The 15,834-nt window shown below is 42.8% G+C and overlaps 1 protein-coding gene across 2 annotated transcripts in view; it reads left to right on the top strand.

The window, feature by feature from the left end:
* Window positions 1-15,834, top strand: part of GTDC1 (glycosyltransferase like domain containing 1) — a gene marked incomplete at its 3' end in the record, with an annotated part of 248,619 nt that overhangs the window by 206,349 nt on the left and 26,436 nt on the right. Inside the window, exon 10 of one of the 2 annotated variants that reach the window (XR_014540989.1) lies at window positions 13,361-14,249. The exons of the other annotated variant lie outside the window; for it this stretch is intronic. Of the gene's footprint in view, window positions 1-13,360; window positions 14,250-15,834 lie in introns of those variants that run through there. 2 annotated transcript variants of the gene reach the window in all.

Here is a 15,834-nt window from a genome sequence, read left to right on the forward strand (position 1 = left end):
GCTGTGCTTCAATTTCCCCCAGTATCCAGCTACCCTCAAACGCTATCATAATGCATATTGTATTTGCAGGATCCAAAGGAACATGGAAGGGATTTCTCTCTCCATCTCTTTACTCTGCATTGTTTTCTCTCCTTTTGCATTGCTTATCAGACGGCACATGGCACATGTTCACCTTTAGTCTCTGTAATGGACAAATACATCCCTCCACCCCCTCCCAAAAAAGGGTGGAGAATTTTTTTCCCTTTCCCTTTGTAACGACTGGCAAGTTTATCTCTCTGCCCTTCTTTCACAAGGCCTAAACTTGCTTCCACAAGAAAGCTCAAGGCTAGGCTGACTTCAAGACAAGCTGCTAGACTCTTCTGCTAGGACTCAGCTAGACTGGTAAAGAAAAGGCGTTTCATACGTGTTGTATATGCAATATAACAATGTGGCACCAGATGGCGCTGTGAAGTCCTGTCTTTCCCTACCAGATTTCCCTGTATGGGTTTGCAACGTGTTTAACTGAATTGCTTCTTTGACGTGTCTAGATCCAGCCCTAGTGTCAGCCCAAGAAGTAAAAGTGAGAATACCTCTGAGCATATGTAGAATGTCTTCAGTTCACTATGAACGTGGAAGCAGTAGCTGCTTTTGCAAATCTCAGTGTTGGAGCACCCAGGTCAGAACAGAATGGGATAACTTTTCCTAAATCTGATCACTTCTGGTGTTTGAGATTAAGCCTTTAGGGTTGCAAACTGTTTTGGCCTGATCCTCTGCCCTGGAAGAGAAGATTGTTATGCAGAAATCAGAAGGGGTATATTATTATTATTATTATTATTATTATTATTATTATTATTATTTTACAAAATATGAAGACAAAGTGACCTAATAATATCTTCAAACTATCTGTTTCGAGGCACAGGAGCCTTGCCCTCCTCGTCATCTGGTGACCTTCCGCACCAATAGTCACTTGTCTCTTACACCCTTCTATTTGGGCACTTTCAGGTTTATTACTATTCATTCTGGGAATTAGATGATGTTGGCTATTTAATGAACATTCATGCTTGCAGGGAGACTAGATGATGCATCAAAGCAAGCATTGTCGCACACTTCCCAGTGTATTTTATCTGTCCCTTCCCTTATCACAAAAAGTCTAGTCTTTTAGCAAAGGGGGTTTGTTGCAGAAGAACTTTAACTTTAACCTTGCAACTTAGATTTGCCTGTATGTGACTGAATCCCACCCCCAAAACAGCCACCGTCTGGAAGTGCCTTTTGTCCCCTCCTAACTTGGGAGATGGCTTGCTCTGCATGTGTTTTCCACCACAAGTAGTATGGTGTAGTCCTGGGCTCCTTTTCCAGTGGGAACCTTGTGGGTGGGGGTCTGTGTGTGTGTCTCTTTCCCATCCTTTGCATTTTGGTTGCAGAGAGCAGAACTTCTCATAGAAAACCCCGGCCCTAGCCAAGACAACACCCTCAACATTAAATCAGCACAAAATTCCTCTGGGCTTTCGCAGAGTTCAGCCTGCAACTCTGACGAGGTATCTAGAGGCACATTAAAACAAATCCGGTCAAGTAAAGGGGCAGGCAAGTGATCCATGCAAAGGGCCTGACCTTTGTGGAGCTTCAAATAGAAAAGGCCTGTCTGTAAACAGTGGTAATTAGCCCTTTCAAAATTCTAACGACGATTAAAATGTAGGGATCGTTATTTTGTCAACAAACTTAGGAGGGCAGAGAGAAAACTTCAGTGCCTGCCTTTGCTTGCTGGCTCTTAAAAACAGAGGCACCCAATGAACTGAGGATGGGAACACAAGCAGAGGCCTTCCTTAAACCTTGGTGTCTCATCCATAGAACAAGAGCCAGCTTGAGCTGTATCTGATATTAAGCAAGGACAGGTTGACTCTCCTTCTCACAACAAGGAATCGGCACTGGGATGCGTCTTTTAACTCTGTAATAACAGGTTTCATAGTAAATGAATGATGATGGTCAACTAGCCAATTATGGTTTAACTATCCCTTGTTTACAGCAAGGTGTAAAACATGCCTTTAGAGTACAAAGGATCAGACTGCCTAAGCTACAATTTGTCCTTCATCCCATTATGCTCCCCTTAAGCTAGGCTGGCTCCCTCTCCACCTCCCTCCCTCCCTCTCTCTGTCTCTCTCTCTCTCTCTCTCTCTCTCTCTCTCACACACACACACACACACATAGGTATGAGCACTGAGGAACATACCTCCCCTCTGTTGATTTGCGTTTGCTTTATTTCAAATGCATATTCTTGTTTACTTTTCAAAATTTACATAAATGTCAGCATTGTATAATTTCTATGTTAACAAAGCAGTGAGCAAAATCCCTTGTATGTTTATAAAATATTATTGTTTAATTCATGTAGTTTAGGAATTCCAAATGTTGAGAATAGGAAGGAGGCCAAATACCATCTGTTTATAGCTATGCTGCATCATCATATGTGCACTTAAAAAAAAAAAAGCGGGAAAGAGCTTTCTTGGTCAATCCACTGTATTTTTGACTCAGAATTCGGGGGCTCTGTTGAATCACTCTTAGATCTTTGGCAACATTTCTTGATAAGGTTTAAATTCTGACCAGTTAAGCAAAAAGAAATGTATTCACTTCAGAATATGTGTTAATTACAGATCCATGCTAGTTTTGCACAACTCTCTCTCTCTCTCTCTCTCTCTCTCTCTCTCTCTCTCTCACACACACACACACACACACACACACACACACACACTCTTTCTCTCATTTTGTTTCAATATTCATTTGCTTTTCTGATAGGACAAGATTTGTGTGTCTTTGATTTTCACATGATCATGAGAACTTCAATAATTATGTGATCATGTCTTGGTTGTGTGACACAGGCCTATTTTGGACTACATTAGCAGCAGCATCTCTGTATTAATTTCATTCCCCCAGGAGTACTGGTTGGCAAACATTATTCCCATGCATTTTCCTATGCAAACAGCTTATAGGGCTAAATCTGCTTAGCTTCGGCAATAAGGCTACACCATGATGTAGAATAAAACTTTTCAAGCAGAAATGCCCCCTCTCTTGATTGCCACCTCAATCAGTCCTGTGGAACCGGGGGTGGGGGTGGGGACAAGGGACAGGGGGACGACGACACTACTTTCACTTTTCAAATTCATTTATTTGAGATGAGGGTACTCATACCTCCATGGGTATGACTCTCAGAAAAATATGCATGTCGACCTTTTGGAAAGATCATCTTCATCAGGCAGCTTGTATTGAGCATCAATAATTACTAGTAATTTTTGTACTAGATTTCCATACATCTCAAAAGTGGTCTGTGAATAACCCAGAATGGTAGCACTAGAGGCTAACATTGTGTTGGCATGAATGCTGGGTTTGCAAACCCTGGCAAGTCTTTGACACACCTGCGGCCTGGATGCCACATGTCCCACATCCAATATCAATGCAGTTCCCACAGTTCCAATACAAAATTTTGTGTTTGTGTTCAGGAGCTTTCATAACTGATACAACAAGTTGCAAGAAGCATCAGCAGTCATCACACAGTCTGGTAGACAGCAGGTTTGTGGAGCTTGGTTGTTGAGGAAGGGGCCATTTAAGTCCAACAGTATTGTTGGTTGTATGTACTGGCATCACATAAAAATGTGATACCCTGGTTTTCCATGATATAATGAATCACACATCCTCTATCCAGTTGCCATATTTGGCCATGACAAGACTAATCTGCAGTTGCTCTCAGAATATTTCTTTTTCTGTTTGTTCAAGGTGGCCCAACTCATTTTGTCTGTTGTTGTTACTCTAGGTGTTAGAGTCTAACATATGAGAAATGCAGATGCAGCTATAAAGCAATAGTTTGGGGGTGGAGTAGGGCTGTCCACCTGTCAATCACCTGATGCCACAATGATGTCAGCTGATGGGGCTTGCAAAGAACCTTGTGTGGTGCTTTAAAACACCCACAGTCAGCTTATTGGGACTCTTTGCAAGGAGCAAGAATTGTGCCTTCAAGAATTGGCTGGCTGCTCTCCCCACCAATCAGACTCTACTTTCTGCTGGAATCAGCCATACTATGGATTTTCCCTCTACAATTCCCCTTCAAAGTCCCCTTTATATGACCTATAAAGCCCAATGCATCTTAGGTCCAAGTTATCTGAAAGACTGTATTCCCTCATAAGAACCTGCCTGGGTTTTGATATCTTCAGGGGAGGTCATTCTCTCAGTCCTGCCACCCTCACAGGCATGCTTGGTGGGGACCTGGGAAAGGGCCTTCTTGGTGGCTGCTCCCAGACTCCGGAACTTCCTCCTTGAAGAAACTCAACTGGCTCCTTCCTTGTTGTCCTTCCACCAGCAGGTGAAGACCACCTTGTTCCAACAGGCTTTGGGGAACTGATTGCTTTTAATCAGGGGCTGGTGTCATGCTGTTTTTTGTTGTGATTGTATGTTTTATAATACAGTGGTACCTCGGGTTACAGACGCTTCAGGTTACAGACGCTTCAGGTTACAGACACTTCAGGTTATAGACTCGGCTAACCCAGAAATAGTACCTCAAGTTAGGAACTTTGCTTCAGGATGAGAACAGAAATCGCACGGCGGCAGTGGGAGGCCCCATTAGCTAAAGTGGTACCTCAGGTTAAGAACAGTTTCAGGTTAAGAACGGACCTCCAGAACGAATTAAGTTCTTAACCCAAGGTACCACTGTAGATCTTAGAATCACAGAATTGTAGAATTGGAAGGGATCCTGAGGATCATCTAGGCCAACCCCTGCAATGCAGGAATAGGCAGCTATTATTATTATTATTATTATTATTATTATTATTATTATTATTTGTACACCACCCTTCATCTGGAGATCTCAGGATACCATCATCTCAGATAGATAAGAACACAAAATATATGTATATAGTTGCAATTCTATTATTTGTTTTTTAATTATTTTTTCCCTATGTTTTTAGTAATTCTTGTTTTTATCTATAAACTGTATTGAGTCACGTCAGGGGAAAAGGCGAGGTATAAATAAATATATAATAATAGTAATATAAGATGACCCCAGCTGGCTTGCTGTCACCACCAATCAACTGACTGATGCAGAGAGCAAGCTTCCCTTGCTTGCCCACCTGCCTATCATCTGATGTCATGTATGATGTCAGGAATGGGGCATGTGGGCATGGTTTTGGTGAAAAGGCCTTGTGGGCCAAATTGGGTCATGCAGCAGGACTAATTGGGCCTGCAGGCTGGCAGTTCCCACCCCTGCCCTGGTCTAAAATTACCTTGTTGCATCATTGCTTGCCTTGTGACAGAGGGATGAGCCTCTCTTCCATGGTCCCACAATGTGGTGACTACTGGTTCACTAGAAGAGTAAAAAGGCAGATATTGCAACATCATTCACACAATACCTTTAAACACTTCCATCGAATTGGTGGATTTCATCCAGTCATCAGATAAAACAATTAACTTATTTACTCTAGAGTAGTCCTGCTGTTTGTTGGAGAGCCTGTTCCATCGGTTCCCTGCCCCATCCCAAGAATGTGACAAAAACGCTGATTTTCAAAAGGTTGTCAGATGTCTTAAGGAACCACGTTGGGGGAAAATAGCAGGGGTTCCTGAAAAGGCTGCTACGTTAAAACTGCACGCTGTGTCCATGCCGAATACAAGGTGTGCTTGCTTAACTGAGGGATATGTCCTTTGTTGTTAAGTCACTAAGAAGATTTGCCTTCCAAGCCCATGTTAATTAGTTAGCTTGTCAAGTCCTGTAGACGTCTTTCCACCTTTAAAAGCAGGAGATTCCCTGAGAAATGGGCTTAAAACATCCTAGCAAGGCCTGGAACGCTGAATGCCCAGATTAGTGGCAGGCTTTGTTGTGCTTGCATCAGGGCAACCCAGCTGCAGTTTATCCTACTATTGCTAATGATGCTTGGAGTGATAGAGGTGGCTTGTGGAGCTTGCATATGGGGTCCCTTCCCTAAGGAGGCGGAATAATAGCTGCTACTCAGGTGGTATATGGGAGGATAAGAGCAGATCTGCAGTTGTGTTTCTGTCTGGTGCATGGTGACTCCGAGCGGCACAATATCAAGGTATACAGTCTGAAGCAAGGCTACATATCTTCCTCTACCGCAGAGGGACCGATGTACAGGTGGAAAACCATGGCAGTAAGCTGGTTGTATCCCAGCCCTGTCAGAATGTACATCTGCAAATTAAATAATTTTGTTGCAAAGCATTTGCCGTATTATGCAGTTGCTCAACTCCAAGCATTGCTCACTGTGTTGAAATTTCTTTTAACTTTTGCCCTTAAAGCTCCCTTGTGTCTGCTGCAATGTTCAGTGTTACAGCAACTCAAATTATTTAGCTGTGCCCAGTTAGAGGGCTATTGCCTCTTTAGTTGTGATGCAAGGAACTAAAGCTCAGACCCTTTGAAAAAACAGAAGAACCCTCCTCTTCTCCTGTTGCACACTCTGCTACTTACATTGTTATCTCCAAGCAATTGGTGACAGTAAAATGCACCTAAACCTCCCTTCCTACGAACAGCATTAATAGGTTATGAGGAACACAGGAAAGCAAGGAAGGCATATCGAGGGTGGGGAAAACGAGGAGGAAAGATGCTGACTAACAAATTTGTCTTGTTTTGCAGTGGTGAAATGTGTCATTTCAAATAGAAACGGGTATAATTCCAAGTCTGTAAAAGTAGAAATGCCGTTAGGAGTGTGATGCAGTGCCCTTATGAATGACTAGCCAGGGAGAACTAGATTTCATGGCCTTGGGCGTTTTAAAAAGATAGCTCTGATCAAATGAGAAAACCAATCTGGAATCCAAGCCTTCAAGGGAGTAGCCATATAACTATTTCAGCCCATAAGAGTGACAGCGGAATCCTAGACCACGCGACCATCAGCACATGCCAGTCTGGTTGTGGCTTTGAATTGCCAGGCGTTTCAAACTAGCCTGGATTTGCCACTTGGCAGGCCGCTACTGAACAGCATTAATGATGATGTGCCAAAAGCCAAAAACAGGCTCGGCCCATCCTGTGGAGTCACAGACATACAATACGCTGAGCTGAAACAGCCTGAAGTAGCCAGGGGCTACTCTTTGTATCTTAGGAACTCTGGTTTATTCCCTCAGTGTGTGTGTGTGTGTGTGTGTGTGTGTGTGTGTGTGTGTGTTTGTAAGTTTCCGCCGAGACTTTCCATAGTCTAACTCTGCCTATCCTTTGCTGGATGTATATGGTGCAGATGAAGAAAAAGGGTGGGATTGGAGGAGGAGAAGGGAGGGAAAAGCTGCACAACAAACTACCCCCCCAACCGGGTCTAGCAGGCCTGGACCATTCCTAGCCTGTCCTTGTAAGATGACCCAGTTTCTCTAGTCTTCCATCCTGTATAAACTGAGAGCTAATGTCTCGCACTCCAATACATGAGTGGGTAGTCTTGCAGGGGAGTTGACTCCCAGCAGTATTTAAAACCTCAACAGCCCCAACTCTCAACATCTAAAAGGGGAGAACAGCACCTTCCCAGCCTAGGTGCAACTTTTATGAGTGGCTAGTCAGAGCCACCTGTCAATCAGAACCTACTTGGCTCAAGAGCACCGTAGAAATGGAATGTAGCCAAAATTCAGTTATTCCTCCTGACCATTCAGGATGCTCTGTGCCTTGCGAGGAAGGCCTAGCTAGTTTTCTGAAATGTAATCTTCACTTTCTTAAAGTACCGAAAAAGCCCTTTCCCTTTTTATTGCCTCTTATCCTTAATAAACTTTCAAAAATTGGCTATCAGGGTTCTCTGTGTGCATTTGTGCCAGACTCAAAGGGATATTTTCCCTTCACATGCCTAGACCATTTGGCTTCACAGTGCTTGTGTTTATCAGTGGGATTTGGCAGACAAAAGTAAGCTCTGGTGAGAAATGGATTAAAACAGGATGATCCGTCTGCCTCATAAATAGTCACCTTGCACCTTCAGGTCTCACTTCCACCCAAGGGAACCCCAGGGAGTGTCTGGTAGTCTACCTGAAGACCCCCTTGCACAGCTAGACTACCCAGAGTGGCAGTCATGGAAGGGGAGAAGAGAAAAACCCTTTTCCATTACAGCATGTATTGAAATGCGTGTGGAGAGCTACAACCATCATGGTGCCAGTGATCCTGAGCCATGTACATGGCTTAAGCACAGAGATGGGAAACTGGAAGTCTTTCCGATGTTGTTTAGGCTATAATGCCCATCTTTCCTGGCCACTGGACATGCTGGCTGGAGCAGAGGGGAGTTTGGAGTCCCTCGCCATCTGGAGGACCACATATTACTCACCCCTGGTTTAAACCTTTGTCAGAGCTTTTCCACCCAATGTGCTCCACGTGGAAGGTTCCAGCTTGTGAAGAATATAGCAAAGAGAGCACATGATATGATTGCCTTCTCAACACAATTCAAGGCCATCACATCTATATCTCCAGCCTTGCTCTTATGAGGTCAGGATGGCATGCATGGGGTCATCTGTGTAATCTTCATTTAAAAAACACGGTGGGTTTGGTGTCATGACCCCAGACACAGACCCTCACATTACCCCAAGGAAGATGCAGATGAGGAGGTAATCTGGGCTTCAGCACTCAGGAGAAGATCCTCAACACCACCTCCTGGGCCCTCCAGACCTGAGGGTGTAGGCCTCTCACTCTCCTCAGACGTAAGAGGATGGATGAGCCCCCAGTAGCATCCCTATCATTTCCAAAGCATCAAATTCAGCACCTGCAGAATCAGACAGGTCAGCACATAGCTCCTTAACTACTGTATAGCCCTTGTCAGCCTGTATAGAGCCTCTGATGGTCCCTGTTCTTTGTTGAGACACCTTCCACAGCTTAGGCAGCAGGGCCAGTGGGAGCTGGCCGGGGTACTGACTTGCTAGAAAGACTTGCCTTGACCTGAAAAGACAGGGCTTGACCTGCTTCTTCTAAGTCCCGGCCCCTGTAGAACAGGATAGTAGGTTAGGCTGACTGCCAGGATTGCCCAGTGATGTTCAAGGGTGGTGGCAGGGTTTTAACACAGTTCTCCCCAGCCCATGTTCAGCACTGCCATACTGGGTCTCCGATCTTGACCTATCAATGACTTGGGCTTAGCTAGGAATCCATATTCCATTGAAATTTCCAAGATAAACTGAGAATGCCCTCTTGACTATTCCATCTGTGTGTCAGGTCTGGTGATGAAGGCAAGGCACACATGGAGGCATTCTCAGTGACAGCTTCGCAGTTATAAAATTCCTTCCTCTTGGAGGCTCGCCAATGTCCATGCCCGAGCATTTTTCCAGAAGTGCTGAGAGCTATTTTTCTGTGATTAAAGAGGGAAATCTGCAGAGTAACTGTGAGTCCACCCCTGCTCTCTGCGAACTGGGTGGTCTTCCTACCAGTTTTTTAAGACATCTGATTTTAGATGTAGTTTTGTAAATAGGCATTTATTCTTAAAATATGTTGGAAGTGGGGAGGCCGACAAACCTAAATAAGCACTGGCTTAAGCAAGAGATCCACCACCTGGGGCAGTTAAATGATTTGGATGGTAAATGCATTGGAAGCAAAAAGGGGCTAGGCTGTGATAGATGTCACCCAGGTGTGTGACTGGCAATTTGCGTGATGTAAGGGGATTTCCTGTGTGAACTAAGGCAGAAGGTTGGCATGCAGGCAGGCGGTCAAAGTGTTTAGGAGCTTGACTGAAGCTAAAAATGGACATTGCATGGAAGAGAGAGATTGAGAGATGTGCTTTGGATTACGGTGTGCTTGTATGACCTGGGAGGGGAAAAGCTTCTGTCTTGGGGTATGTGCTGATTGTTGCTTGCCATCTAGAGTTCTATAAAGTACCTTATAATGTGCCCTGAAAAGGAGACATGTAAACCAGGCCTGTGCATAATTAAAAGAAATTCTACGGATTTCTATGGGGCGTACTGAAAGAAGGGGTGCATGGTTACTTCCCACCTCTCTCAAGAGTTGAATTACACATTACTCTTTGATGGGTGGATCCCCCCCCCCCCGAAACTTATTTTAAAACCTTAAGAAGCTGTGGTAAGTGGCAACCTGAATTGAAAATTTGTGAAGAAGGAAAAATACTGCTTACCTTTCTCTCTGCAGGCTGTTTGTCTTATCAAAATCACTGAGACCAGACTATTTTTGTCCTGTGGGGGAGATGAGGTGGATATAGGTACAATTTGCAGAGGAGGAGCAACAGGTAAGAGGGAGATGATTAACTCTTCTCCTGTGTGTTGCTTTTCCCCTGCACCCCCTTCCCCAAGCTGGGGTTCCTTCTCTATCCTGTGCTTTAGATCTAGATGTCGATGCCAATTTCTAACGTCAACAAATCCTGGAGTTGAGCTGTTAGAGACATCAAGGAAGAAATTATTTTTCATAATCGTTTGCTACTATCTTCATGCTCTTAACTAAAGGAACTCCTAATAGGTTTTCCCAAAACACTTTGTTTTTTAAAACTTGACATGGGGTGGAAGACTCTTGACCTCCCCTGCTGTAATTGTACCTTTCAAGGTGACAGTATCAAACACATCTGTCACATCACATACACTGATAAACATTATGCATATACTTTAAAAACATAATGCATGGAAAAGCCTTATGGTTTTTGGTTTCTAACACTTTTTTAAAAAAGTAATGTTAGTTGCAGAAACAGCTAAAAAAAATTCATGAATGGATGAACATAAGTGTCAGTGGTGAGCCAACTATAGATTCTCACTCACCCCTTTTTGGTCAGACTTCCTCAGAGAAGAAAGCTTTCTGTTTCTAGCAGAACCTGACTCTGTATATTTCTGATTGGCTGGCACTTGTGACAATCATGAAACCGCCTCTCGTCATGACTGGGCAGTGTGCTGATTGGTTGATCCTTGTGGCAATCACAAAACCACCTTCTGTCCCCACCTTGTCCTGGAGCAAATTAAAAACGAAAGCACCTTGGGTTTATTTTTCTTTTATAAAATTTGCTGAAGAAACATTTAAGTAGATAAAAGTGTCAGGCACCTGACTATATATATAAAAAAAAAGCCCAAAGCTTGCCCAGGGAATGAGAGGAAATATAAATGAAATGAGCACTTATCCAAAGCCAGGTTTGTAAGAAGTAAAAGCTAAGGGAAGCAGAGTACACCCTGCTGCAGAAAAACTGCAAGGCTTCTATAAGTGAATACAGTAGATCTCATCACACTTGAAGTTACATCTTAGTATTCTCTATTTTTAAGGACTCCCCCCCCCCCATCCAAGCATCATTCTCATTGCTGCATTCTGAAAACCCGTTATGGACCCCTAAAGATTTATCCTGATTGCTGACACATTGCACATACACAACTCAATTCTTTGGGAAACATTCTTGTTTAAAACCCCATAGACAGTGTTGGTGCATCGCTGCTATGAAAAGACCTGTCTGGTGCACAACTGAATGAACAGTCCTGGCAGCAGGCACATGCAATATGATCCCATTGTAATACTGTTTGATGCAAGAGTATGTTTGATCAGTTACCAGTGATGAATATCATATCACATCAAACAATATGATACAGTCTCATTGTATGGAATTATGGCTGCTGTCAATCAGGCAGTCTTCTGCTCCTTTAACTGTCACCTTTGGGGAATGGAATAAAATGATAGCTACACATACATTAATAAATGAGCTCCTGCATGAATTCCATACAGACCTGTTGAGATTTTGTTGTTCTTTTCTTTCTGTGGTTTCTCTCTCTCCCCCCCCCCTCATTTTCTTCTTTTTAAAACACATACTGAACAAGAGTTCACTTAGTTTATAGAGCTCACCATATGAGAAGCTCTATATTACCTTGTTATGCCCCGCTCCATAATAACAGTAGATAAAACCCACTTAAGTTATATCTGTGGTATAGATCAGAGGTGGGTTACCTCAGATATGAGGGCCAAACATGGCCTGCCTGGTCTGCCTAGACTCTGCAGCCTCCCTGGGTGTTTTTACATGGTTGGAATGGGTCCTTGAACCCTGCTCATGTGTCTTGTTTGCCTTGATCGCAGTGAGCAAGTGCAAAGGTAAAATTTATATTCTTTGCACCTCCCAGATTTGCCTCTAGTCCCACCCATGACTACCATGTGGCCTCTGGAAGGAAACACAGCCCTCAGTCTGAAAAAGGATTGTCACTCCTGTTATGGATTCTCAGAAATTACCTTGCATCCTAAAGAAGAGTCCTACAAACCATGCTGACTATTCTGTAACTTTTCTGCTTAGGTCTAATAGAGGTATTTCCTGTTGATGTTTTTTTTATTATTATTATTATTAGTAGTAGTAGTAGTAGTAGTAGTAGTAGTATACATTGACCTAACCATTCATTTTTATTTCCTAGTCTTTTCTTCTTTTTTTGAAAGAATTATATTGGAGTTTGATGAGCATTTCTTTAACATAAATTACCCCAGTAACAGCCTCTATATTGAAATCATTTTCATATTGCTTTTGCTTGTCTACTGTCCTAGTTGGTATATTGCCTTCCTCCACCAGACTACATAAATGTCTTATCTGTTTTGGAGTGTGTGTGTTTCTTGCGGGGGAGAGAATTGGTGACTTTGAGTTTCTTTGAGTTCCCTTTGTTCCTCACTACATCTGAGTGCCTGATTTATATTTATATGTTGACATGGACATTGTGGTATGTATGTGCAAGAGCTAGAGAAATGTCTACCACATTCACATATGTCAGTAAATCTGTAAGTCTGGGTTCAACACCCCAGTGTTTGTTTCTCCCACCAGCTGTCCCTTTCTCTTACCTATGCACAAGGAACCTCTGAGACACCATGGTAGTTACAGGGCCTATGTCTGGTAAGTCACTGTGACAGCAAGATGGTAGACAAGGTGACATTTAGTTTCCTCCAGCAGGACCAATCTTACTTACTTTCCCCCCTATTTTTTGAGCAAGCATATCACATAGGGAAGCACACGTCTCTTTGTCTCTCATTTTAACTGCACAAGCACACACTCTCAGGTATAGCAAAAGGCCAGCAACTCCGTGTATGATATGTTGCTTGCTGTGCTCTGCTTCTCTGATGGCCTCCTGCAAATCTCACAAGATCTGGTCAATAGTGTATAGATACAGGGAAATAGTGCTGTTGTTGTTTTAGAAAAATCAAGTATTACCAATAATTTAGCCTCGTAGTAATGGATCTGCAGCCTGGGCTGAATGAACCACTATTTATAACCACACCTGCTCTCATTCCTCTCTTGTTTCCTGTTCCTCTTCCTTCCCTCAAGCATTTGCTATCCCTGTCTCTTGCTCCCCTTTCCCCCCTTTGTTGACCTCTTGATCGTAAGATACCTGGGGGCAGAGGACCTGGTGCTTTGTTTTTTCATGCATTGCTGTGAAAAGTGCACTATTAATTTATGATGCCAAACAAACAATTAATTAGAATAAGCTCACTCAGACTGACTGTTTGAAACAGGTCTTCCTGTGCACCGCACCAACTGCAGTATGCTGCCATGCTGACTTCGGCTTCCGACGAATACAATAGCCTGTCACATTGCCATCTTCAGCTGTCATGTTGTCATCAGGCATCCCAGACTACTGAGAGTCAGCATTCAAAGAGAAGCTCTTCTTGCAAGCTGGGCTTCCTTTCAAGATCAAGCCCAAGTGTGAATCCATTGTGCTGCACCTTATTGCGCAGAAGACGCTAATTTGGTAGATGCACTCTGCCGTATTCTGATCTTGCCTGATCATACAAGCTGTGTGCAAGAGATCTGCCAAAAGTGGTTGGAGTGGCAAATTTCTGCCAAAACTATGCTGTGTGGCATGGTATGTCGTGCTGTCGAATCTTAGGAAAACTATAACCCAGTAAGGTGTTGTTGTTGTATGAAGAAGAAGAAAAATACCACTAAGATGCAGCCTGAGCTGAAAAGGGCTTACAGTCCAAATATGAGACATATGACAACAAGAGAATGGAACTGTTGTTGGAGCATCCTTTCTTCTCTTTAAAAATACTGTTAACAGTAGTGCATTCCTCCTGAGGTGATTATACCTCCAAGGGCTCCTTCTGTTAAAGAAGTATTTGCCTAAGTCTTCTGGCCCTGTTCCAGTTTGGATAATTACACTCAACCTAATTTATTAAGTTTTATTTGGATGGCTGTATTCGCCCCTTTGCTTGCCTCAATATTGTACAGGCGACGCTGTTAAAACTTCGGCGCGTTTTAGGAGAGGGTGAAAGCAATTCGATTTAGATATACAAATAAGACTTTAATGATCCCTGATTTGTGAAGCTGTTGTACGCATAGCAATTCTGGAGCCAGCATTGTTAGGAGGTGAACTGAAACGGGAAAAAAAGTGAATTTGTGCTCCCATTAAGATTGCTTTCAGACTTCAAAGCGGCTGTAAATCAGGCTGCGGTGTTCCAGTAAGCTCACCCATTATCCACCGTAGTCGTGCTGACATCTTTTCAAATCGGAGGATGAGGGTTTGGTGAGGAGGCCTCATTTCATGCAAGTAGTCCCAGTAATGGAAAACGTAACAAAAAGTTGTGCAAGTGTATGTACCACTGTAGTATAGAGTCATTCTTCTTTCACAGAGCCTAAAGTGCACCAAGGTTCAAAAGGGATTCTTCTGCTGTTACACCAACAACAACAACAACAACCAAAAGAAAGTTAAGCATTACTTTGCTTGAACATAAATGGTAAATAAAGGCACTGAAGATTCCTTCTCTCTGAAGAAAAGTTACACGACCCATATGCTTATGCAGCCAGTTGGTCTAAGAAAAGCAATTTTTGACATGCTTGGATTGCACAAACAGAACTATTTCTTCAGAAGAAGAAGATTGTGCAACATGAAACTTGCTACTTTAGCATAGCTGGTCCAATGCTGTGCACATTGGGCAGCTCCAAACTTATCCTATTTTGCTGATTCTGTGTAAAAACAACATGCCCCAAATATACGAGCAACTGACTTCATTCGTTCATTGTACTGACCAAAAATACCAGAGAGACAAGTCTGGATGATGGGGCCATATAGAGGGCCAAGACTTTCTAGGTGGATACCCTTGGAGATGTACCCGCATGCCAGCCTGAGTATTTTCCACAAATGTGGTAAAATATTTTGCTCATGCTTGCTTTCAGTGCCTAAGGTTATTATGGGGAGAGAGAATACTTTGTTCTGTTGGGATTGGAGCAACAGTCAAATAATGTTTTATGCATTTTAGAATATATGTGTCAATATTTTTAGGTAGATAGGTTATGTGTGTCACTTTAAAATATTTATTATCAGTGCATAAAAAAAAGAGTGACTTCAAAACATTAAACATTATAATTACAAAACCATGATTGTCTCTGTTTTTTAATGTGTTGGAATCCACCTTGATCTGTTAGGAAAGAGTGGGATAGAATATTAAAATACCGGTATATAAAGTGAATTGAAACCAGTGGAATTTGTTAGCTGAGATTGACTTGTTTTATTGATTTCAGTGGGGCTCATGGGATACTAACTTTCTCAGTGCAGGGGCCATTAGACACCACAAAAATGAACAGGGACTTACTTGCAATTGACGGCCACAACACAGAATCATATTGTTGTATATACGCTTTGGACCCACTGATTTTAGTGTGACTTGAAAACGCCGAAATGTTGCACAGGATGATGGCAAAGTATAAGAGAGCTCTGCCTCATTCATTTCAGGCACCAGAGCTTAAGGAGTTAATTTTCTGCGAGCTGCTCAGAAGCAGGTCAGGTATCTGTTAATAATCAATATCAAAATCTCAGTCCCAGATTTTTTTTTTTTAAGCAGACTGCACAACTAACAGTTTGGCACAAGGTTGGAGGGAAAAACTGTGCCAGCTGACTGATGAGCACCCATCGTTTTTAATTAATTGGGTTGAAAAATGTTTTGTGTCAGGTTGAATTTAGGAGCTCACTCAGCTGTGATTCTCAGGACAT

The sequence above is a fragment of the Podarcis filfolensis genome (assembly GCF_964270895.1).
Source record: "Podarcis filfolensis genome assembly, chromosome: 1".
In the NCBI taxonomy this organism is placed as follows: Eukaryota; Metazoa; Chordata; class Lepidosauria; order Squamata; family Lacertidae; genus Podarcis; species Podarcis filfolensis.